The following is a 26,738-nucleotide window of genomic DNA, read 5'->3' as shown; positions in this document are numbered from 1 at the left end:
TGAACTGACACATGCTTCTGTTTATGAGACACCTTCCAACCTCTGGCTGGGGACACATTACACTGACATAGTCCCATGCTCCTCTTGGTGGTATGCTTGAGAGAACCACCTTGCCAGTGGGAAAAATCTGCATCACTGCTTTCATCAACTTCTTTAGGTGACGGAGCAAAGGTCCACACGACATGTACCCGAAATGTTGACCTCCAAAATGCACCACAACAACATCAACAGTACCGACAGAGGCCACACATCTGCAAAGGTCAACCATACCACCGAAACTGCTCTCATAGTTCCCCAGAAAGCCTCCACTCCTTCCAACTCATAATTAACAGCAATGCCTCTTTGCACGGCATACCTGTGCAGATCTTGCACAAAGGTATCACCCACGATCAGTACTCTGCATCTCTCCATCTCAGCCAACCTCACTACAGAGTATTGGGAAAAAATAGTACCGCCTCTCCCTGTGAAGCACACCCTCGACACCTGATTGGATAATCTTCACAGTTCCATTTCCATGGCCACCATGCTGAGAAGACAGAATGTGGCACGTGCGCTTTCCCAGCTACAGCGAGGACCACGCCCGAGTAAACCAGGGACAGGCCTTCTTCCCTTTCCACATTTGTTTTTGCAGCTCTCCTGTGTTAGGTACTATCAAATAGTCACACAGGCATGCAGCAATCACATCCAAGACCTCTGCATCAAACACTATCATTTCTGTATAGCACTCCATATGGACTGTAACACACTCACAGAACATGTCTTGTGTGCTTTCAAACCACCTCCAGTCAAAAGTTTGCCGAAAGTATCCACACTTTCAGCCTCCAGATTCACCCAGAGCGGCACTCACCACCACTAAGTAAAGGGTACCAATATTTATTTTCCTCCCAGCACTCCAGTAAGTGCAAAGAACCAATACTTCAAAGTGCAGTACAGTAGTCAGTAATCTGCGCAATGCACACTACCCACGCACATAAAATATCCAGTTCACCCCTATCCATTTCTGTACACACAGTATTTCAAGAAAGCACTCAGTGGACACACTGCAGGAGTGTTCACGCCATAAGCTCTAGCCATGGACTAAAAACTGTAGGATGTGCTAACAATCACCACACCCATGGAACCAACAATGTATGCAATGCTCACAAACCACACACAGAACGCAACAATGGCAAACCTAATTGCAAGCAGGCCACATAGTTGTCGGTGCAACGGCTCCAGCCATGCATCCAAGACGCTAGGGCCTCACCACACACAACACAGCGTAGTGCATCCTATGTTTAAAGGCTCAATTCATCTGCAATGCACTGCCTAGCTGCAATTGAGCCTGCCAACTTTCACCCTGGCCACATGTTTGCATGCATGGCTGCATGACGCTGCATTGGAGGTGGTGAACGGTATGTGGGTGGCTGTGTACATTGTCCACATTTGAAATGTGTGTTGCTGATGACTTCCTTTCATGACGCAATATCTTAAAACACTTCCTACAGCAAGGGTTTTATAAGGGGCACACCATAGCAAATGCAAATGCTCACATGTGGCTCCCTAATGTGCAACACGTGCAATGACCTACACCATATGGTATTGTACGCATAGAACCTCACTTCGGGTGTTCTACCAAGTCTAAAATGTCCTCCACAACTGTTAGGCAGAAACCTGTGCAGTTCCCTCTGGGACCACTGCAACATATTTAAGACTACAGGTGTTGGGCAGTAAACCCACTTGGTAGCAGTCTGTACCACATAGATTCACTTGGTAGCTGTGGCTGAGCAGTCAGACTTCCCTCAAGAAGAGTTAGGCCGTATTTGGAGTATACAGGATAGGGCAATTTACACAGTAGAACAAGCAGACACTGATCGGAGCTTGGGTGTAAAGATATATAATTATTTATTTAAAAACACATCTATGGAAAACACACTGGCACTAATATGGCAAACAACTTCAATCACAGTTACTATAAGTATATATCAATCCCATAACAATATTTCGACAAGCCTAGGTTCAAAGGCACCACTTATTTGCAGACAGAGGTGAATGCTTTAACCTAGATGGCACTCTAGTATTCGTTAGAAAGGGAGAGAAAAAGGCAGGGTATGAAACCAACTCAGTACCAACACTTTTACGAAACAAATGCAAGGCGAGCAAGGCAGGGTCTGCTGTAAATCACAAAGTTCAGAGGCCAGGCCCACTCGGAGAGAGGCAAGGCTGTATGTCCCAAAAGTATCACAGTGGAAATGCACTTCAAGTCTTTGTAGCAAAAGGTCACAGAAAGGTTGGACCAGTTTAGAACAAAAGGAGACACTATTCACTCCCAGGGTATGAAGTCTATGGGGGGGATCCTCTAGGACACCCCAGTGTTACAGCACGGAGGGTGCGGTGTAACACACATAGCAAAACACTTGAGGCCCTATGGAGTAAAAGACCCCATAGCCCATAGAACACATTGACATTCAAAGAAATCAACCACATTCATGTCCAAGAGTGGGAGGAAAAAGAGTCTCACTCTTGGCAGGATGAAAAAAACAAACTCCAGAAATTCAGCAAAGCTGCTGGGGAACTCACTAGGTTAGGAAATTCAGCCTAAACAGAGAATTCTCCCTAACACTCGGCCCCCCCCAGACTAAGGGACAGGAGGATTTAATCCACTCCTGGATGAATCTCATACCTCTAGTCGATGAAATACATCCTAGAGAGACCATCAGCATTTTGGTGGTGACACCCTGACCTGTGCTCAATGGTGAAATCAAACCCTTGCAGGCAGATTGACCATCTCAGTAGTTTTGGGTTTTCCACTTTTATTTGCATTAACCATCTCAAGGGTTGGTGGTCAGTCTGAATGACAAAAGTAGAACCATACAAGTATGGCCTAAACTTCTTCAGAGCCCACACGATAGCAAAGCATTCTCTTTTGATTGTTGCCCATCTTGTTTCAGGATCCTTCTGCTTGCGGCTGATGAAGCAAACGGGGTGCTCCCTACCTTTCCCATCCAGTTGACTGAGTACTGCACCTATTCCTACATTTGAAGCATCTGTCTGCACAATGAACGTTTGGTGGTAATCAGGAGCTCTGAGTACTGGGGCTTGGCAAAGAGCTTTTTTCAGGTTTTCAAAGGCCTGATTGCACTCCTCGTTCCATCTAACCTTCTTAGGGAATTTTGGAGAGGAGATGACATTCAGAGGAGAAGCTATGGTCCCATAGTTCTCAATGAAATTCCTGTAATACCCAGTGAGACCTAAGAAGGCTCTCACCTGGGTCTGAGTAGTAGGTGTTGTCCAATTTTGCACAGCTTCAATCTTACTGAGCAAAGGCCTTATTGTAACGCTCACCTGATTCCCGTAGAGGCGCCGGTCTTGACTGGGCGTATACCGTATCTGCAAAGGTGATGTGTAACACACGGCTGGCTCTTTGGGCTGGACCTCTGTGCACTGTATGTCTGACTTGAAGGGTAAGATGTCTGCAGATAGAAAATATGGGATTAAGGAACTGGGTTATTGAATGTCTCTCTCTTCTTCCCTTTCTCTTCTCCTGTAGAACCCCAAAGGTTAACGCTCTCACCTTAGGTAAGTGAACGCCGTGCTCTCCATCTGCCTCGGGGCAGGGTGCTGTAACCAGTTTCTTCACTGGATAAGGGGAGCAGGCCTCTTGACTTCAGAGGACTGCTGTCCGTCGTTTATTGCACGAACGGTAAGTTTCGAGTAATTCTAATGTCTTTAAAGTCTTTAGTAATGATGTTTCTTGTTTTGCAGGGTTCCGGCGATGGCGGAAGACGGGCTGAAGTGAGTTGAAGATGGAGCCCGTGTGATGAATAGAAGCGCCTGGAAGCACGTAAGTAAGCGCTTGTTGCCTGCTTCACGATGCGCTCTAACTGTCTTTTTATTTTGCAGGTATAAGTTCGGAGCGGCTGCAGGGTGCCGGAATACCCACTGGGTTAGATATGGAAAGGAGTAATGGCACGTGAGTATTAAAGTTCCCCAATGTCTTTTAACGCACCTTGTTTTGTCTTTCAGATGCGGGATGCAGCGCCGAAGGCCTCCGGAGCGTGCGAAGAGTTAGTAAGCTTTTGTCTTTCAGATGCCGGAATGCAGTGTGAAGACCTCCGGAGCGCACGAAGAGTAGGTAAGCCTTTGTCTTTCAGATGCCGGAATGCAGCGCGAGGCGTTGGTGACAGCCGATGGACCAGGTAAGTGAAGAGCTGTCACTGAAGACCGTAATGTTAACCTGTTCTTTCTTGTCTTTATAGATGTTGCTGAAGACTGGATTCAGGATGGTAAGCCTTTTTCCTTAGGCCCAGGATCAGATGCAGAAGACACGATGAACGTTCTGCTGCAGAGGATGCAGAATAACGCAAAGCAAGATTCATCCATCGGGTGTGGTTTAAATAGCCTCCTGTAGTGCTTAGGTGTCTCCTTCCACAGCCACGCCTAGGTAAGAAAAGAGTTCCTGCTTTCCAGAAGAGTTTCAGTGTTCTGAATCTAGGGAGTGGCTCCTGCCCCACCCAACAGGAAAAGTAGTTCCAAACAGAAGAGGATCAGAGGCTCAACTGGCAGGCAAGTAAGCAGCATGGTCTGCTGCAGGTAAGTCCACCCAAGCATTATGAGCCCGGCGCTTCCAGCGCTGGGACTGGGCATATTTATGAGCCTGGTGCCACTGGCGCCAGGACTGGGTCCAAAAGTTCCCAATTGGGACTGGTTGGCACTCGGAACCTGGGTTATGGATCTGCTTCCAAGGGAGTTGGGAAAACCCTGACCTTTTGGAAGCAGAGATCATGACAGCACCCCCCCTCAAGGCCCCTCCCAAACCGGGCTTCTCTGGGGGTTTTGGCTTGTCAGGAAATGTTCGGTGAAATCTTTTGATTAGGCGAGGAGCGTGGACATATTCAGCAGGTTCCCAGGATCTCTCTTGGGGGCCGTAGCCTTTCCAGTCAATTAGGTAAAATAGTTTAGATTTGGAGATCTTGGAGTCCAGAATGCTTTTGACTTCAAACTCGAGTTCTCCATCATCTAGGATAGGTTTTGGAGATTTAGTTAGTCGGGTTTGAGGTTGCACGGGTTTTAATAGAGAGACGTGGAAGACCGGATGTATCTTCATGTGCGGGGGCAAGTCCAACTTGACCGCTACTGGGTTTACTATAGTAGTGATGGAATAGGGACCAAGGTATCTTGGGTTGAATGTGCGTGGCCCTTTTAGAGGTAGATATTTGGTGGATAACCAGACTTGATCCCCTACTTGATATTGAGGGGCTTCCTTCCGATGTTGATCTGCTCCTTTCTTGTATTGTTCTTTAGCCCTTTGAAGGTGAGAAACAGCTTCCTTAAAGGCTTGGGTGATTGTAGAATGCAGGTAGTCTACTGCTGGTGTTTCAAGATCTTGGAGGGGATCCAACTCCGAGGTTCGAGGGTGACTGCCGTACAAAAGAAAAAACGGGGTTTTCCCAGTTCCCGAATGGACAGAGTTATTGTAGGCATATTCGGCTATCCAAAGGATGTCTTTCCAAGTTTGTTCCGTTTGTTGCAGCATGCAGCGTAAATACTGTTCCAGAGTTTGATTGGTCCTCTCGGTTTGTCCGTCGGTCTGAGGGTGGTGACTGGTCGATAGTCTCACATCAATTTGAGCCGACCGACAGCAACTTCGCCAAAAATGAGAAATAAATTGACTACCTCGATCCGAAATTAGAACCGAAGGAAAACCGTGCAGTCGGACGATGTTTTCGAGAAATTCTCGGGCCAGAGTTGCTGCTGTTGGCAAGCCTTTGAGCGGAATGAAATGCGCCATCTTGGAGAATAAGTCCACGATTACTAGAATCGTATTGTATCCGGAGCATGGAGGTAGATCGGTGATGAAGTCCATAGAAAGCGTATGCCAAGGGCGAGGTGGGATGTCAATAGGGCGTAAGAGGCCTGCTGGTCTTTCCTTTTGACTCTTGTTTTGGGCGCATACTCCACAGGACATTATAAAGTCTCTGATATCTTTTTTCCAAGAAGGCCACCAGAAGTAGCGCTTGATCTTTTCTGAGGTCTTGGTCATACCGGGATGTCCTTCCATTAAAGAATCGTGATAACAAGAGATTACTTTTTTCTGTAAATCTGTGCTGGGTAGGTATAATCGTTCTTGGAAATACAATAAGTTGTCCTTTACTGCAAAGTCCTTTCCCTGCAGATGCCAATTCTGTATGTCTGCTGGAGTTACAAGTTGCCTGGCCTTATCCTTAACTTCCTCTATGGATTCTGTGACGATTACACCCAGAATTCTTTGTTCGGGAATGATTGGTACAGGTTTAGGATTGATCAAGTGTTCTTCCACTCCCATCCGAGAAAGGGCATCAGCTTTACCGTTCTTTGTACCAGGTCGATAGGTAATTATGAAGTCAAACTCGGCAAAGAATAATGCCCAACGGAGTTGTCTAGAGGATTGGGCTTTTGCGGTTTTCAAATATTGCAGGTTTCGGTGATCCGTAATCACAGTAACGGTGTGTCGGGCCCCCAGCAGATAATGCCGCCAAGCCTTAAAGGCAGACTTGATAGCCAGAAGTTCCTTGTCAGTAATCGTGTAATTGATTTCAGGAGGCGAGAATTTGCGGGACCAAAATGCCACGGGATGCAACTGATTGGTTACCGGGTCCTTTTGTGATAGAACTGCCCCCATGGCAAGGCTTGAAGCATCAGTTTCCACGATGTAGGGGAGTTCGGGGCGAGGGTGTTTTAAGATTGGTGCAGAGATAAATTTAGTCTTCAAATCCTGGAAAGCTTGTTCCGCCTCGGTAGACCATTCAAAACGTTTGTTTTTCTTTAACAAGGCAGTGATGGGCTGGACTATTCGAGAGAATTCGGGGATAAACCTGCGGTAAAAGTTAGCGAAGCCTAACATGCTTTGCACACCTTTTACGGAGGATGGTGATGGCCATTTGAGAACTGCATCGACCTTCTTTGAATCCATACGCACTCCGCCAGGTGATAATATGAATCCCAAGAATTCAACTTCAGTCACGTTGAAAACACATTTTTCCAACTTAGCGAAAAGTTTGTGTTGACGCAATCTTTCGAGGACCATTTTCACGTGTTTCCGATGTTCAGATTCCGATGAAGAATAAACGAGGATGTCGTCAATGTAAACAACAACACACACATCTATGAGCTCTCTGAGGACATCGTTCATAAAATATTGAAAGGCGGCCGGGGCATTGCAAAGTCCGAAGGGCATGACCTGATATTCAAATAGTCCATACTTGGTGCGGAAGGCCGTCTTCCATTCATCGCCCTCTTTTACTCGTACCAAGTGGTAAGCTCCTCTAAGATCCAGCTTTGTATATATGCATGCTTTTCTGACTTGGTCCAGGAGTTCAGGGATCAAAGGTAACGGATATCTATTCTTAACGGTGATCTGGTTCAGGGAGCGATAATCTATACAAGTTCTAAGGTCTCCTTCCTTTTTTGGAACGAAGAACAAAGCTGAAGAAGCAGGGGACTTGGAAGGACGAATAAACCCATTTGCCAGGTATTGATCCAGGTATTGTCGAAGGTGAAGGTTCTCAGGCTCGGTGAGGGCATAAATTCTACTACAAGGAGGAGTAGATCCAGGTATCAGGTCTATCTGGCAGTCATAAGACCTATGAGGAGGTAGAGAGTTAGCCTGATCCTTCCGGAAAACATCTTGGTATTCTAGGTATTCGGGAGGTAACTGGGGAGTCTCTGAAGAAATTGCTGCCAGTGCAACACCAGGTGGAGGGTGACAAGTAGAGACACATTCTGGAAACTGGACCAATCTTGCTCGCCAATCGATCAGAGGATTGTGTTTCTCTAACCAAGGTATTCCTAGAATAATCTGAAACTGAGGGGCCTTGATCACATCGAACACGATCTTCTCATGGTGTCCATCTTGACTTACTAGCGTCACCTCTTGAGTGGTATGCGTTACTGGCCTGGAGGCTATCTCCGTACCATCCACCGTAGTAATGACGTCCTTTACAGCCTTGGGACAAAGAGTTAGATTCATCCTCAAAACCATTTCATGATCCACATAATTGCCGATGGCACCGCTGTCGACGTAAGCTTCAATTGCATGTAATCGATCCGGATTATCAGGGCTAATGAGGACCATAGGTATCACGAAATGCGAGGTCACGGAACTGGTTTTCACGCTCGGCAAGAGGACCTCTATTCTTGTCGGGCGAGGTCGTTTCCCTGCTCAGAGTTTGTAACTTTGGTAACTGCAGCTCCTACTGCCTTCTTGGCAGGTTTCACCGGACAGTCTCGAAGAAAGTGCCCTGAGTTTCCGCAATAGAGGCATAATTGCAACTGTTTTCTCCTTTCCCGCTCCTTTTGTGTTAGAGGACCTTTCAGACCCCCTATTTGCATGGGTTCCCCGGGGTCAACTCCTTTGGAAGGAGTTGGCGGTTTGAAAAATACTCGAGCATCAAACTTGGAACGATCGGCCTTCCTGTTCTGCAGTCTGTGATCTATTTGAACGACTAAGTCTATATAGTCCGAACAATCTTGTGGGGGATTCACTACTTGGGCTAACACATCTTTGAGCTCTCCACGTAGACCTCTATAAAACAGCGTAATCCTTTTGTCCTCAGGCCATTGAGTTTCCACTATCAGTCTGTTGAAAGACGCAATATAAGCCAAAAGGTCTTGATTACCTTGTCGCAACGAAAGAAGCTCATTGTCCAAGGCCTGCCCCTTTGAATGTCTTGCGAACAGTTTTTCCATACTGAGCTGAAAAGCTTGAAAATCATGGAGGACCGGATCATCTTGATTTACTAGAGGGATCGACCAGACTGCCGCATTGCCACTAAGGTACGAAAGCACGAAAGCTACTTTAGCTTGATCAGTTGGAAAGGCTGCTGGCCGGCATAAGAAATGCAACCGGCACTGATTGGTAAATACTGCAAACCTCTTTGGGTCACCAGAAAATCGTTCGGGCGGAGCCAGAGGTACATTCCCAGGTAGGTTGATCTGCACTGGATTCATAGAGGATGTAGAAGGAAGATTTCCCCCAGATGCGGGTAACGGGGTCTGTCCGGCTTGTGACTGTCGCAATTGTCTAGCGAGATCATCTGTTCGCTCCTTGGAAATAATCAGTTCCCTTCTTAGAGCGTTCATTTCCTGACGGGCTGCATGCACTTCTGCCCTTAGTTCCCCAAGTAACTGGGCTAGCTGGTCGGTATCCGAGGTTTCCATAGCGCCTGGACGGGAGTTTTGTGGTAGGCTTTGCGTTCTGTAACGCTCACCTGATTCCCGTAGAGGCGCCGGTCTTGACTGGGCGTATACCGTATCTGCAAAGGTGATGTGTAACACACGGCTGGCTCTTTGGGCTGGACCTCTGTGCACTGTATGTCTGACTTGAAGGGTAAGATGTCTGCAGATAGAAAATATGGGATTAAGGAACTGGGTTATTGAATGTCTCTCTCTTCTTCCCTTTCTCTTCTCCTGTAGAACCCCAAAGGTTAACGCTCTCACCTTAGGTAAGTGAACGCCGTGCTCTCCATCTGCCTCGGGGCAGGGTGCTGTAACCAGTTTCTTCACTGGATAAGGGGAGCAGGCCTCTTGACTTCAGAGGACTGCTGTCAGTCGTTTATTGCACGAACGGTAAGTTTCGAGTAATTCTAATGTCTTTAAAGTCTTTAGTAATGATGTTTCTTGTTTTGCAGGGTTCCGGCGATGGCGGATGACGGGCTGAAGTGAGTTGAAGATGGAGCCCGTGTGATGAATAGAAGCGCCTGGAAGCACGTAAGTAAGCGCTTGTTGCCTGCTTCACGATGCGCTCTAACTGTCTTTTTATTTTGCAGGTATAAGTTCGGAGCGGCTGCAGGGTGCCGGAATACCCACTGGGTTAGATATGGAAAGGAGTAATGGCACGTGAGTATTAAAGTTCCCCAATGTCTTTTAACGCACCTTGTTTTGTCTTTCAGATGCGGGATGCAGCGCCGAAGGCCTCCGGAGCGTGCGAAGAGTTGGTAAGCTTTTGTCTTTCAGATGCCGGAATGCAGTGTGAAGACCTCCGGAGCGCACGAAGAGTAGGTAAGCCTTTGTCTTTCAGATGCCGGAATGCAGCGCGAGGCGTTGGTGACAGCCGATGGACCAGGTAAGTGAAGAGCTGTCACTGAAGACCGTAATGCTAACCTGTTCTTTCTTGTCTTTATAGATGTTGCTGAAGACTGGATTCAGGATGGTAAGCCTTTTTCCTTAGGCCCAGGATCAGATGCAGAAGACACGATGAACGTTCTGCTGCAGAGGATGCAGAATAACGCAAAGCAAGATTCATCCATCGGGTGTGGTTTAAATAGCCTCCTGTAGTGCTTAGGTGTCTCCTTCCACAGCCACGCCTAGGTAAGAAAAGAGTTCCTGCTTTCCAGAAGAGTTCCAGTGTTCTGAATCTAGGGAGTGGCTCCTGCCCCACCCAACAGGAAAAGTAGTTCCAAACAGAAGAGGATCAGAGGCTCAACTGGCAGGCAAGTAAGCAGCATGGTCTGCTGCAGGTAAGTCCACCCAAGCATTATGAGCCCGGCGCTTCCAGCGCTGGGACTGGCATATTTATGAGCCTGGTGCCACTGGCCCCAGGACTGGGTCCAAAAGGTCCCAATTGGGACTGGTTGGCACTCGGAACCTGGGTTATGGATCTGCTTCCAAGGGAGTTGGGAAAACCCTGACCTTTTGGAAGCAGAGATCATGACACTTATTTCTCCGCCTCCTACCTCATGTACAAGATAGACTACCTTACTCTGTCCAATTTGGCATTTACTCACCTTTATGGTCAGATTGGCTCGTCCAAGAGCCTGAAAAACATCTCTTAGGTGGGTTACATGTTCTTCCCAGGAATTGCTGAACACTGCTATGTCATCCAAGTATGCCATACAGAAGTCCTCCATCCCATTCAGAACCTGGTTTACCATCCGTTGAAATGTAGCAGGTGCATTTTTCAATCCAAAAGGCATTACCTTAAACTGGTATAAGCCAGCTGGGGTAGGAAATGCAGTTTTCTCCTTGGCATGGTCTGTCAGGGCTATTTGCCAATAGCCTGACGTCAAGTCAAATGTGCTGAGGAACTTGGCTGAACCAAGTCTATCCACCAACTCATCTGTTCTTGGCAAAGGGTGGGCATCAGTCTTGGTGACTGCATTAAGAGCTCTATAGTCCACACAGAATCTAAGTTCTTTAGATCCTGCCTTTGGTACTAACACAACTGGGCTAGACCATGGACTAGTAGAGGGCTCTATTACCCCGAGATCAAGCATCTTGCTGACCTCACCTTTGATGTGGGTTCTTACACTTTCTGACATTCTGTATCCTCTGCTTTTGACTGGCAGACAGTCACCAGTGAATATGTCATGCTGGCCCCAAGGGGTCAAGCATGGTGCAAGTGAGAACAGAGAGGCAAACTGATTCAACATAGATTTGCACTCTTCTTGTTGCTCAGGTGTCAGATTTGAAGAGAGATTTACTCCTTCAATTTTTTCGTCTAAAGGTAAGCCTCTGAGGAGATCCGGAAGAGCTTCACTCTCTTCTTCTTCCTCTGATGATGCTAGAAGCAACGCTCCTACATCAGGTCTCGAGACATACGCTTTGAGTCTGTTGGTGTGGAAGACTGTCGGAGCCTCCTTGGGATTGCCCAAGTGCACCAGATAGTTGACCTCTCCAAGTTTACCCACAACTCTGAAGGGTCCCATCCATTTGTCTTGCAAGGCCCTCTGCCTTGTTGGGATCATAACGAGAACTAGCTGGTATTGAGTGAACTCAACCATGTTAGCCTTTTGATCATGCCAGTGCTTGACCAATGCTTGTCCAGCTTTCAAGTTATCACTTGCTTCCGCCATCATGTGTGACATTCTCCTCCGGAGACCTATCACGTAGTCAGTCACTCTGACTGGCTTGGGGGAAGGAGCACTCTCCAACCCCTCCTTAATCAGGGCCAATGGACCTCTGACGGGATGACCATAGAGAATCTCAAAGGGAGAATAACCTACTCCCTCCTGAGGGACTTCTCTATAAGCAAAGAGAAGGCATGGCAGTAGAAGGTCCCACTTCCGTTTAAGGGGTTCCTCTAAAGCACTTATTATGCTTTTCATGGTTCGGTTGAACCTTTCTACCAACTCATTGGTTTGTGGGTGGTAAGCTGTTGAGAACTTGTAAGTAACTCCACAGGTTTTCCACATGGCTTTCATGTAGTGGGACATAAAGTTTGACCCCCTGTCAGAGATTACTTCCTTAGGAAACCCGACCCTGGTAAAAATACCATGGAGTGCCTTAGCCACAGCCGGAGCTGTAATAGTCCTCATATGAATTGCCTCAGGACTCCTAGTAGCATGGGCTACTACAACAAGTATAAACCTGTTGCCTGAGGAGGTTGGAGGATCAAGGGGACCAACAATGTCAATCCCTACTCTCTCAAATGGGACTCCCACAACTGGGAGAGGCACTAAAGGTGCCACATTCTTGGAGCCAACCTTACCAGAGGTCTGGCAGGTGTGGCAGCTCCTGCAGTGTTTTTCTACTTCGGCCCCCATCTTTGGCCAATAAAAGTAAAGAGAGAGCCTTTCCTTAGTCTTCTTGAAACTCAAGTGACCAGCCAAAGGAATCTCGTGAGCTAACTGCAAGAACTTTTGTCTGTTCTCTTTGGGTACTACAAGTCGTTTGTAGTCTCCAGGTTCAGACTCGGTCGGTTCACTGTAGAAGAGGCCATCTTCCCAGTGCAATCTGTATTTCCCAGGCTCTTGCCCTTCAGCCTGAGTTTCTGCCTGGTGGCGAAGACCTTCCAGAGTTGGACATTCTCTCTGTCCCTTACTGAAGTCTGCCCTGTTGGGTCCACCTTCTGCCAGTAAAGACTGCAGCTCAGGATGGTCAACAGGATCCAGATCTCCAATGAGTTCCTGGTCTTCCATTAGCTCTTCTTCAGAGTCTAATTCTACAACACAGGGTTGTACCACCCTCTCAGCCTCAGCTGGAGGGGGAGTTACAGGTGTAACTGTGGACAACCAAGGGGAAGTCCTTGTTGGCTGCACTGAAGTGCTGGCTGCTGGTTTCGGTATAGAAGTTTTAGGTTTCCCTTTCGCTTCTGATTTCTTTGAGACAGCAGCTGACAATTCCAGTGGAGCAGCAGGAGTGATATCCTTCTTCATCATCTCCTCGGGAGTACCTCTCATGGCTCTCTCTCTTGCAGGTCTGGTTAGCTCCTATAACCGTTTACTAGGAGGTCTGGGGGTATGAGACACAACTCCGAGAGTTTTTAAATCGTTACCCAACAGAACTCGTCCTGGTACCTCACTCTGTATGCTGACAGGTATCTTCACAGTCATGTCATTACTCTGGATGAGAACTGGTAATTGGGGAAGCATCTGCACAGGCCCTCCAGCTAACTTGGTGAGGCGTTTGGGTGCCTTAGCAACATCCTCAGCCTGAAAAAAAGATGTATCCACCACAGTTATGCTGGCTCCAGTGTCCCTAATGGCAGGAGTTTCCTGGTCATTCACCTGGACACTGTCCTTATAATACTCTTTAGTATTATCTGGGATAGAATTATAGACATCTAAATTCTGTTGTTCCCACAAACCCAGAGACACTAAAGAAACACTGGCTGAGACTCCAATGGGTTCATCAGCCAGCAGTAGAAAGTTTCCACTTGCCATTTGGACTTCCTCCTCTGGAGCGAAGGCTAAGGAGACAAGCTGGACCCCTGAAGGTTTACCCTTGCATCTGGGATCTCCTTTCACATGGTCAGTAGAGCCACAAACAAAGCATTTTCCGAATGCTTTCTGGAAGGGTGGCTTGTTCTGGCCTCCCTCTGGTTTGGCACCAGAAGGTACACTATTCTGCTGCGGTTTTCCTTGTGGCTTACCCTTATGGTTTTGTTTGGGGCCCTCTTTCGAATTTGAGTTATTAGAATTCTCTTTTGAGTCTTTTTAGGCTGTTTTCCCTCATCCTTTTTCTGAGTTGCCCCAGAATCCTTATGAGTAGCCCTGCTGGCAACCCACAAGTCAGCAGCCTTAGCTCGCTTCCTGGAATCCAATTCCTTCGAATCAGCCAAGTGCTGTCTGAGCTCAGGAGAACAGGCATCATAAATAGACTCCAACATAAAAAGATTCTTCTTACCCTCATAAGTGTTCACCTTGTAACCCTTAATCCATCCCTCTAAGATTTTCAACCCTTCACTCACCCAGGTAGCCCAAGGGGTACCATCATGCTTTTTGAGGGTTCTAAACCTCTTAAAATACTGGGAAGGGGTCTTCCCAAATCTAGCTATCAAAGCTAGTTTCACACTTTCGTACTCTTTCCTATCCTCCTCCCCCAACTCCATTACCATATCAGTTGCAACAGGGGGGAGCCTAGAGAAGAACCAGGTAAGTAGCTCATTACCTGTGATGTTCTGGAGCCCATGATTGTACTCAAACAAACTCAGCCAATCCAACACATCCAACTTTGGTTCATACATACCAAATAATTCCTTAGGCATCCGGGGTCTTTTGGGATTGGAACTTCTAGAGGAGCCAGAGACAGAAGCAGTTTCGACAGACAACTTTTTCATTTCTAACTCATGCTTGAGCTCCATTTCTCTGAGCCTAAGAATTTGTTGCATTTCTTGGTGTTTCTGTTCAGTTTGAGCGGTAATCCTTCTGAATTCCAAGTCTATTTTCATTTTTTCTAGTTCAAGGACTTGGGGACTTAGTGTGGGACCTGCTATAGGCCCAGTAGGTACAGCTGGTAAGGCAGACAGAGGAGCAGGGGAGACAGTTTCATTAGCCTCTCCCTCCTCTTCAGCCTCTTCATCACTATCATCAGAACTTTGATTTAGATCAACACCATTACTGTTATCTACATTTGCTGGAGGAGTTGGTTCCTCTGAACCAGTACCCAGACTTTGGTTTTCCAGCAATCTCGCTATCAGTTCTATTTTCTTGCCTTTAACAGAAAGATTCTCTTGTCTACAGAGAGCTCTCAAACTCTCAGTATTTTTTCCTGACAAGGACTCCTGACTGTAAACTTCCATAGTAGACATGGTTTTTAGAAAGTTGCTTTTTAGTGCTAAGCTTTGTGGTTAGTTATCCTAAAGTGTTGAAAAGCACTCTAAAATGTATACTCGATACGAATCCCACCGCTGTACACCAGTGTTAGGCAGAAACCTGTGCAGTTCCCTCTGGGACCACTGCAAAAGATTTAAGACTACAGGTGTTTGGCAGTAAACCCACTTGGTAGCAGTCTGTACCACACAGATTCACTTGGTAGCTGTGGCTGAGCAGTCAGACTTCCCTCAAGAAGAGTTAGGCCGTATTTGGAGTATACAGGATAGGGCAATTTACACAGTAGAACAAGCAGACACTGATCAGAGCTTGGGTGTAAAGATATATAATTATTTATTTTAAAACACATCTATGGAAAACACACTGGCACTAATATGGCAAACAACTTCAATCACAGTTACTATAAGTATATATCAATCCCATAACAATATTTCGACAAGCCTAGGTTCAACGGCACCACTTATTTGCAGACAGAGGTGAATGCTTTAACCTAAATGGCACTCTAGTATTCGTTAGAAAGGGAGAGAAAAAGGCAGGGTATGAAACCAACTCAGTACCAACACTTTTACGAAACAAATGCAAGGCGAGCAAGGCAGAGTCTACTGTAAATCACAAAGTTCAGAGGCCAGGCCCACTCGGAGAGAGGCAAGGCTGTATGTCCCAAATGTATCACAGTGGAAATGCACTTCAAGTCTTTGTAGCAAAATGTCACAGAAAGGTTGGACCAGTTTAGAACAAAAGTTTAAGAAGGTCTGGAGGCGACCCAGTGGGAAGGTAAGGATTTAAGACACCTCACGCTAACTGTTTCAAGGGAAGCAAGGCGGACAGAGTACCTTGGGAGTGAAGAGGCAGCTCCGGCGGGGGCAGTTGTTCCTGGTGGTGGATGCAAGTCGGGGCTTTGCCAGAAGATGAGATGATCTCGTCGTCGAAGGAAAGTTGAGGATCGTTGCACCACCAGGCAAGAGACCAGCCGCGGAGTGCTCAATCACAAGGCACCACCTTTTGGTCGCGGTACAGTGGTTAGTGGCTATCCGGTTGCCGGGGTGCTCAGCACGGGCAATTCGACCACTAGACGTCCTGAAAGCGAAGAAAAGCAAGGGACTGGTTGTTCCCACCAGTCAGGGGAAGAAGACTCTCCAGCAGGGAGATCTCCTCTGTCGTTGGGAAGTGGTGAGTCGGTTCAGCAGGGCTCCACCGGAGGTGTCGTCGTTGCAGGTCGGCTCAGCTTTACCCTCGTTGGATCCTTAGGTCCTGTGGTGACTTCTGAAGTTCCAGTCCCAAAAGCCCTGCTTTTATGCAGAAAACCCCCATTCATTCAGCCTAGCTGTCAATCAAACATGCTAAGTGGTGAGCGGGGCGGCTCACCACTCGGGCCAATCACACCAGAGTGCGACTTGAGTTGGCAAGGCAACTCAGTCCAGGGTGCCTAAACCCCCTCCTACACCCCCTGTGGTACCCAGACAGAATGGCACCACTCCGGAGGGCTTCTGTGCAGAAGCCCACCAAAAGTGGAACAAAGGGCTCAACCTTTGGTTCGGAGTTGCAGAGGCGAACACATACGCCATTTTAAAACCGAGTTCTGGCAGAAAATACCAACCGGTGGATTTATTTAAGACAAATAAACCGGCGGTATGTTAGAGACTAATGTGAAAAAGTATTAGCCTCCAACAATGGGAAGAATCCCATAGGAATATATTCGCGGTCGAATATAAAAAGTAGTATCCACTGCCACCAGCCAAAACTCGACGAGGGGGACGGGACACTGCCCCCTCGAACAACAGACCCAGGGGTAATCGAATTACCCCTACCAGTACGTCCACAATAGGATGGTTTGTACTAGTTCTTTTAGTAAATTTAGGACTAGTAAAGCCAATGGTGACTTTACATGCCCTGGGAGACAGTAGTCAGTCCCAGGGTATGGAGTCTATGGGGGGGATCCTCTAGGACACCCCAGTGTTACGGCACGGAGGGTTCGGTGTAACACACATAGCAAAACACATGAGGTCCTATGGAGTAAAAGACCCCATAGCCCATAGAACACATTGACATTCAAAGAAATCAACCACATTCATGTCCAAGAGTGGGAGGAAAAAGAGTCTCACTCTTGGCAGGATGAAAAAAACAAACTCCAGAAATCCAGCAAAGCTGCTGGGGGACTCACTAGGTTAGGAAATTCATCCTAAACAGAGAATTCTCCCTAACAACAACCATTCTTTAAAGGTCACCACCATCGGAGAGATGCAGAGTTAAACCTGCATGGCTGCATCATGTTGTGGTGGCTATCGTCAAGGCCTAGGCTCTTGGGTGCATGGCCTATGGCCTTTGGCCATGCACCCAAAAGTGCAGGCCTTGCCCACACCCACCACAACATAATAGAGCCATGATAGCGAACATGTACCACGTATCACAATCCACAAACGTACCATAGGAAGGGTGATATAAAGGGCAAACCACAGCAAATGCAAATGGGCACATGTGGCTCCCTAATGTGCAACACGTGCAATAACCTACACCATATGGTAATATGCGCATATCAGCTCACTTCTGCTGTTCTACCACATCTAAAATGTCCTCCACAACCATTCTTTGAAGGCCACCACCCTCTGAGAGATGCAGAGGTAAAACTGTATGGCTGCATTATGTTGTGGTGGCTGTGGTGAAGGCCTAGGTTCATGGGTGCATGGCCTATGGCTAATGGCATTTTGCCATGCACCCAACAGTGTAGGCCTTGCCCACACCCAGCACAACATAACAGAGCCATGCAGGCGAACATGTGGCCAGGTACCACAATCCACAAACGTCACATAGGCAGCAACACTTCTACCCAACCCCTGCACCATAATGCAGCGATGCATGCACACATGTAACAGCAGAATCCACAAATATACCACAGGCCCTGCTCCCTGCACTCTAATAGGTGCACAAAACCAATAATTCATGGTGCAGTACAGTAGTCTGCACTTGCGCAATGGACAGTACCGAACCCGATAACATATGCAGTTCAACCCTATCCACTTCTATGCACACAGTACTTCAACACTGCACCCAGTGGACACACTGCAGGACTGTTCACTCCATCAGGACCAGCCATGGGCTACACACTGTAGGATGTGTTAACAATCAGCACACCCATGGAACCACAGTGTATGCAATGTTGACAAACCACACACACAAGTCAACAATATGAAACCTACTTGCAACCAGGGCACATAGTTGTAGGTGCAAGGCCTCCACCCGTGCATCGAAGGGCCTATGGCCATACCGCTTGCAACACACCATAGTACACTGCATGTTAACATTTACACGTCATGTGCAATGCACTCCCCTTCTGCCATTGATCTGCCATCAGTCACCACGGAAAGATGTCGCCGCACCAGCTATCATGCCGTAATGCAGGCTGCCTGCATTCAACACACAAGGTACTCGCCTGTGGAGGTACCCGCAAATTGGCGCAATACGCACGGATACTGCGGGCACACCACCATCTTCTTCCACCTAATGAGATATGGCAGATGAACCACTTGTCGCTCCCCCACCCTTTCCATCCCTTCTTCCCATCACCACATGGCGTAAAGTATGTTTTCCAGGCCCTTCCGGCGCTGCACTGTCCTCCGATACACCATAGCAGCGTTTCCCAAAAATGCTGACGCACCGCACGGTTCCCTCCAGCCAACCACCGGCCGCGTCCAATGTTCGCCGACATCACAGCGTACTGCTAGCCATTGAGACTTTTGTCCGCAGAGCGAACAGGATAATGGGTCAGCGGAGCGGAGCCAGATAGAACTAATTTATTCAGACATACATTTCAGTTCTTTGCAACAAGAGTACCTGTCGGATTTCCACAAAACACACAAAAGCACACTTTCGGAACCAAGCGCCTGCTGCAAATTTGGTTAAAATCCGTCCAGCCGTTCGGCCTGTAGACGTGTGCAAAGTTTTTGCCCATTCAGTCTATGGAAAAAATAAAATGTTGGGACCCCCCCTATAACTTTGCCCCCCCTCCACACAACCTCTCCCGACTTTCCAGAAGAATTCAGAGCGGGCCATATACTTGTTTTGCAAAGTTTGGTAAGGATTGGTCCAGGGGGAGCAGAGCAAAGTTATAAGCCGCCCAAAAAGTGGTCTTCCTATGGGTTTAGCAACTTAACCATAACTACACGGCTGCTACCGCAGGCCGTGCAATATATACATATATATGTATAAAGGAGAGGGGATATGTAGAAGTGAGTGAAGAGGAACGACGGTGGGTAGGGCTGGGAGGAGAAGGTCATATGGGGAGAACCCTATTATAAGAAATAAGATCATATGCCACGACCAAACAGTCCACTATAAAAATTGTAGAGATTAAAAGCACATAGAACAATTCATGTGTGTGTGTGTGGTTGTCGTTTTTGTCCATTTGTACATTTGTTCGCCCATCTGTTGGAATGTTTGCGTTTCCAGCTGTGTGTCTGTCAGTATAAGGCAAAGGCTATGACCATAGATATATACATATCACAAGCCCCCTGGAAAATCAGGTTTAAAATAATTTACAACTTCAGAAAGCAGTCTGCCTGAAAAACCACTGTCTGAAAAGCTGATGTGCATTAGATGTACCATAGCAACCTGCTTGATTGTTTGCTTACTATGAAAGTAAAATACTTCATAAACCTGCACTGTGTTCTGTAGCTCCAACGAGGCAAATTAAGATGAAGAGTAGGAGCAGTCGCCATGTCAACAGACTGCAGCATTAATTGTAGCTTTTCAAAACATAATTGCATTGAGTATTGAAAAGAATAAAATTGCATATTGTGTTGTTAGAAAGTCTTTAAAACCAGCTAGTACTCAAAGGCAGCACGCACGATGCAGATGCCCATTAACATCTGTAATTATTTCAGTCCGATTCTTCTCTATAGCTGTCATATTTATATATGTATATTACAGGGACTGCGGTTGTGGCCCTATAGTTATGGTTAAGTTGCTCAACTCATAGAAAGAGCACTTTTGGGCAGCCTTTAACTTTGTCGCAGTCCGACGAATGCTCAACAAACTTTGCAAGAAATGTACATGGCCCCTGCAGAACGATTTTGCGATGTTTGGTGCGGTGTTGTCCAGTGGGGGCAAAGTTATAAGGGGGGTCCCAAAATGTGTGGAAATCATAGACGCAATGGAAAAGAAAATGTGCTTGTGCCTACAGTCCCAAACCGCTGGACGGATTTTCACCAAATTTGCACTGGGAGCGGCAGCTTTTTCCCGAACGTATGCTTTTGTAAATTTAGTGTAAAAACGTTCAGTAGTTTTGTAAATAATTGCCAAAAAAGTAGGTAAAAAAAATTAGTGATATCTGGGTCCGGACTCATTTTCTGATTCGGGGTCCACTGACACATCTGGGCCAATCAGGGAGTAGCGTGCTGTTCGCAGACATCGTACACACCCACTGATTGAATGGTGAAAGCTGCATCATATTTTTGGAAACTGTCACCATCTTGGATCTGCGGACAGCTGGCAATGTCTGTGGATAGAACAGTGAAAGTCTGGAAAACACATTTTGGGTTATTTGGTGGCCGAAAGAGGGCTTGGAAAGGGTGTGGGAGTAGAATAAAGATGTCATGGAGCTGTTTTTATAGGTGGAAAAAAGGTATGAATGTGCCACCAAGCCCGCAGTCAATTTTCGTGTCCGCGTACATCATTTGGATGGCAGGGGGGTCTTGGTTAGTATTGTTATTTGAAGTTGTATTGTAGTAATTTTTATATGGTTTAATTATATTGTGGTGGTGGTGGGCAGTGGCCAGATTCTTGGGGCCATTGGCCATGCCCCCAAGAATCTGGCCACTGGCAACACATAGTATAGTAGTATGTGTATAGTAATTATAGGTACTAAAGGTGGAGTATACAGTATTTGTAATATGGTGGAGTGATATAATTGAAGTGTATATTGTATTGATGATAGTAGGACAATTGAGGATAGTGCTCCTTGATGTCTCGTCCGCCTTTCACACAGTCAACCATTCTAACCTCATTAAACGGTTACATGATACCATTATCATCATGGACCGGGAACTGGACTGGCTGACCTGTTTTCCTCACTAACCGCCCTTCCAGCTGCAACTAGGCTGTTTCTACTCAACCACCTCACTGTCTACCTGCAGACTACCCTAGGATTCTATGCTATGATTGTGGCTCTTCAATATCCATTTCGACCCTCTGGCTCACCTGATGTCCTTCTTCTTTTGTCATTTCCAGTGTTATGTTAATGACACACAGCTTTCCTTAAACTTCTCTCAACTAAATTCTTCTCCTTGTTTTTTTCCCTGATTGTTTGAACGCTATCAAGGCATTGTGTGCGGCTAACAATCTCTGTCTTAATGCCAGTAAGACGGAGATCAACTGGCGCACCTGGGGCCCCCGTAACCCCTGCGGGGTGGGGGGCCCGCATATGTCCTGGGAAGGAGACCCTCAGGCTAAAAAAGAAAAAAAACATGTTTAAAAAAAAATATAAAACAGAAAAAAAGAAATAGTTTCTTATCGAAGTCACCCTGCCTTCATGAATAACTTATTTCTGTTACAACGTAATAGAAATTATTTCTTTATGGAGGCAGAGTGACTATAAAAAGATCCTATTTCGTTATGAAGTCTGAGTGCTCCCACAACCCATGGCATGGAAGCTGGAGGCCTCCATGTCATGGGGCAGGGGAGTACCGTGACTTCAAGAAGAAATCGTTTCTGTTTATAGTCCCTCTGCCTTCATATAGAAATTATTTCTGTTCTGGTTTGGTCCTTTAACGGAAATAATTTCTTTATGAAGTCAGAGTGACTTAAAAAATAAACCATTTCTGTTTTAAGTAATGGGGCTCCCATCCACCCCAGCAGACGGAGGCCTCCAGATCCTCTGCAGATGACGGGAACAAGCATTTCTGTTCCCTGGACCAACGGATTAAAGGTACAAAATCTTTTTTTAAATGTATGTGCGTGCACGTAATTGTGTGTAAATATATGTATATAATGCAATGTGCATTAGTGAGTGAGTGCATGATGTGGCCTGGGTAGGCCTGTGTGAGTGTATGGTGAAAGGGTGCAGACTCAAATGTCTGGGTGGCTCGGTGTACCTGTGTGAGTGTATTGTGAAAAGGTGCAGACTAAAATGTATGGGTGTTTGCCTGGGTGTTTCCATATGGTGAAAGTGTGCACACTGAAATGTATGGGTGGCTGCCGGGGTGTGCCTGTATGGTGAAAAGTACTCTCTTAAACGTATGGGTGGCTGGGTGTGCATATGTTTGCATGTATGTGTATGGTAAATGGTGTGTGTGCGTGTGTTTAGGGGCTCAACAAAAACTACATTTCCGGAGGCTAACCCCTCAAATGTTGGGAGAGGCGCTAACTTCACGGGCAGTGGGGTAGGGGCAAACATATTTCTGTGGGGGCATCTAACTTCTTTATGCATTCTAATGACACTATTCTAGTGCAGCTTCAACGTTACAAGCAGTTAACTCTCTCTTTTAAGTCTGAAAGCACTTGCTTATGGACTGCTGTGAGAATGAGCAGTCTCCTGTCCCCTCTCCACCCTTCCAATCACTCCCCTGGCATGCAAGTACTAACCCCACATCACGATTTCAACTGCATAAAAACTAACAGTGAAATGCTTGATGTTAGTAATTGCTGGGCCTTTGTTAACGGCGAAACCCAGGTGCTGTTTAACATCTGTGTCCTGTTCTGTCTGGCAATGGCTTTATAGGCCAAACAGGTAGAGTAAACATAGCCCAATATTTCAGGGGGTGGGGGAGAGGACAGAAGCCCAATCAGACCAATGGTGTTGTGCCACTGCTTGTGTTTAATGCCATGTTTACTTATTGGGAACCTTCATTACTGGTAGCCCCATTCTTCCACGTTACAGTACTTGTGCATGAGGCACTTTGCATAGCACAGGGCAATGTGCTGGTCTTCGAAGCAAGACCGGGCAGAGCAACATAGGTTTGAATCCCGGATCCATGCGTATAAACGGAATTCAGGTATTAAGTGTGTTATAAAAAACCAATAAAATAAATAAAAATAAATAAATACACAAGTACTGGCATGAGGTAGCGAAATATGAAGGTAATTCCTGGCTTAGTTACCTGTAATCTTCATTACTACTAGCCCCACTCCTCCTCGTCCTAATACTTACCTATGGGGCAAGGTGCCTCATACGTCAGCACTGGGACAAGGAAGAGGGATCTGGTGGTAATTCTGGGCCGATGTGCTGATTTTGGGGGTTGGGGAGAGGGGTGTTAGAGGGAGAGCGGATGTTTGGGGGGTGGGGATTGTGCGATAAATCATAATGGTAATCCATCTGCAGGCTAAGCAGTCATGATATGTGGTATTAGTCACTAGAGAGGCATTTTGGTGCCGCCAGTCTAGTCATTTCTTAGTTTGGCTTGACGTTGTGTAATTAGGCATCTCTGATAAAGCAGTCCTGCTAAGTGTAATTACCTGGCTAAACTGGCATGTGGGTGCTGCTAGTCTAGACGTTTCTTACAGTGGCATTGCATATTTTTCTGGGCATCTCTGATAAAACAACCATGATAAGTGGTTTTGCTTTTGACTGGCATTTTGGTGCAACCAGTCTAGGTATGTCTAAATGTGGCCTGGCATCCTTTACTGTCATATTGTATTACATGTCTAGACTGGTCTATAATGTGCAGCCAGTTGGACATGTTTTCATTGTGGCATGGCATTTTTAATAGCAAAGCATCACATTAAAGCGTTAATGTTCCTGTGCACTGTTGGTGACTTGCATGCATTGGATTTTTGGACTGGTGTTACCCTACAAAGGAATTGCAAACGCTCTAGCTTTTTAGCCATTTTTTCTCAGAAAGTGTGCTATATAATGCATTAAAACACACCTATATATATATGCGCTTCTCACAGTACAGTGTGCGGCGTACCTCGGAAGCAGCGCATTCTTGCGTATTGCGCAAGCATGGTAATCTAGGCCAGCCCAGAGTGTGGCTCCACCTGTGATTTGTTGCCGAGCTGGGGGGTAGGGGGACTCAGCATGGCTCGCAGGGAAGCCCCCATATGTTGTGCTATGCCACTGCAGAGATCTTTCTTATTGTGACACCTGTGCCCTGTCTTTCTCCTACCGTCTGCCCGCCCTCTTTGGGCCCTCTACTACTGTCACCATCCTGTGAGGCCAAATACCTTGGGGTCATCTTTAAGTCCTCGCTCTCCTTTACTTCTTGCATTTTGGAGATTGTAAAGAAAGCCCACTTTCAGCTTCACCCCCTTATAGGCATTCTACCTTTCCTCGCCTTCCCCCAGAAGCTCAATGTCTCTGGAGCCTACTGCAACAGCCTCTCCCTTAGCATTACCCTTTGGTGTCTATGCCCCCTTTGGCTAATCTAGAATAGGGCTGCAAGAATTATCCTTGGCCTCAAGCCCAGGGATTGTATTGCAGCAGCTCTAAAATGTGTACATTGGCTCCTGGTGGTTGCAAGGATGAAATTCAAGATCCTCTGTATCATTGATAAGGCTTTCAGGGGCATGGGACTACACTATCTCCAACTTCGTCTCCCTAAATACTGCCCTGCTAGAGCCCTCCGCTTTTCTAACTCCATTCTCTGCTTGTGAAATGCTTTTTGAAACAGAGAGCGGGCGGCATGTCTCTATCTTTGGCCGGTGCTTCTCTTTGGAACAGCCTTCCTGCTCCTCTTATACTTCAGCTGAGCTTCCTTAAGTTCCAGAAACTTCTGAAAACTCGGCTTTCCTCTTCCATGTTTACTTAATCCCTGCTGACTCATTCCACTGCCACTGAGACCGGTGGACTGGTACCTCATGAACCTCACCGGTTCCAGGCCCTATATCTAGTTGAACTAGTACATCCCCACCCCTTTCAGCACTGCACTTGCGGGTTTACCACCCTGCGTCAAGTGTACTCCACCCTTGGGACTCCCCTGCCCCAGCAGTTAGCCAGTGGCCTCCCACCTTGGCATCTCTGGCACTTTCCTTGTGGGCTCCTTATCAGCACTTGGCAATCCCTACTCCCCTTTCCATTCATGCACTTCTCTTACTGCACAATACATATGTGTATTTCTAGCAGCAATGTGTAACATTTTTTGGGATAAGCAGGGGAAATGCAGATGCAAAAGATTTCTAGAACATTCTTAAGTGGCAGTTGGTGTGTGGAAGTTTAATATGTTGATAGGGTTATATGTAGAGTTTTCTGAATTGATTGGTGGATATATGTGTGACTGTTGAAAAGCAGGCAATGACGGAGTATTACAAACATAGCAGTAAAAAGGGTAGATGGGCTGTCTTGTGCAATGGTGTGCATGTGCACTCTGGGTTTTTTAATGATTTAATGATGCATGGCCTGGAGAGGGGACTGTAAAGACCTTGGATAGTCATGAAGGTCCATGGATTATGGTTCTTATTCTATGCTAGAGAAAAGTATGTGGGACAGAAAATTGTTTCTGTACTTTTTTCTTTTTCTCTACTATAAAATTGTCCATTATTTTTCATTAGCATAGTATAAAATGCTAACGGGAATGTTGGAGAATCTTATTGAGTCTAACTACTTTACTAAAAAATGTAATGTAGATGGAGTTTGTACACTTATTTATTTTACTTCTATTTTTTAACTGTGAAAGGTGGTTCCTAAAGGACCCTTTTTTTCTTGTTTTTGCAGAAGAGGCCAGAAGGTAAGGTGGGGAGGGAAATAAGGGAAGGACACCAACTACAGATATGGAGGGGCAGGTGGACAGCAGAAGATGTTGGACGTGTGTTCATTCTAAAGTAGGGGGCAGTGTTTCTCATGATTACTTGCTTTCCTTGGTTACAGCCTCGAAAGCACTTCTAAACCTCTCCCCTCTGCAGAGTGGCCTTGTTGCAGTATATACAGAGTACTGTTGTCTTGGAAAGATATCAAACTACAGCCTCTTTTATAGCTTGCAAGGTAGATGGTGGGATTTTCTGTCCCACAGGAGTAGCCGGTGTGGTGGCAGTATTGGTTGAGGAAGATGAGGTAGAGGAAGACAGCCTACTACTTCCTGAGAAAGGAACAGCCTTTATGAGAGCATCCCAGCGGTTGGATTTGGTGTAGTGGCGCACGCAGGTGGTCCTGTAGGAGTACTGCCCAGGTTGTCCACAACTCAGTATGTTGCACCTAGTGCATTTCACCTTGGTAGCCTTAGCCTTCAGTAAACCCACAACGGTGGTAAAGAATCGCCACACCCATGATTCTCTCTGGGTGTTGGAGGTAGGCATTTCCTCTATCTCATCTTCCTAGCCTCTTAATTCTTTTCTGCATCATTGCACTTTTTCTGTTTTCCAGGCCCTCCAGCTGTTGGTGGTGATGGTGTTGGTGGTCGTGGCTCTTGGGGAGGAGGAATGGCCATGGCTGATGCCATTTTTGAAGTTAAATAGCAGGTGTTAATATTCTTCCAAGCATGTGTTCTCTCCTGGATTACAAATAGAAAATCATTAAGAATAGGCCTAGGAGCTGTGCTGGGGTACATTTTCAGCTTGAAACTTCTTAGATCAGCTGAAAAAGCAGTTTCGACCTTTTCGCGGAGCACGGACCCATTTGCAAAGCTCAGACCCGTTTGCGAAGCTCGAAACCGTTATCACAGCCTGCACGCATGGTCACGTGACACTGTCTGGAAAGTCTGCAATGATGTCACACGTTCACGAATGTCGGCAAACAAAAAACAGCGCAAAAAGTTGCAGAAAGTTCATAGAAATGTTACAAATGTTGCTAGGAGGCGGGGAATGGCA

The sequence above is a fragment of the Ambystoma mexicanum genome, chromosome 6p (genome assembly GCF_040938575.1).
Source record: "Ambystoma mexicanum isolate Mex_15411 chromosome 6p, UKY_AmexF1_1, whole genome shotgun sequence".
Lineage (NCBI taxonomy): Eukaryota > Metazoa > Chordata > Amphibia > Caudata > Ambystomatidae > Ambystoma > Ambystoma mexicanum.
This window is presented reverse-complemented; position numbering follows the sequence as displayed.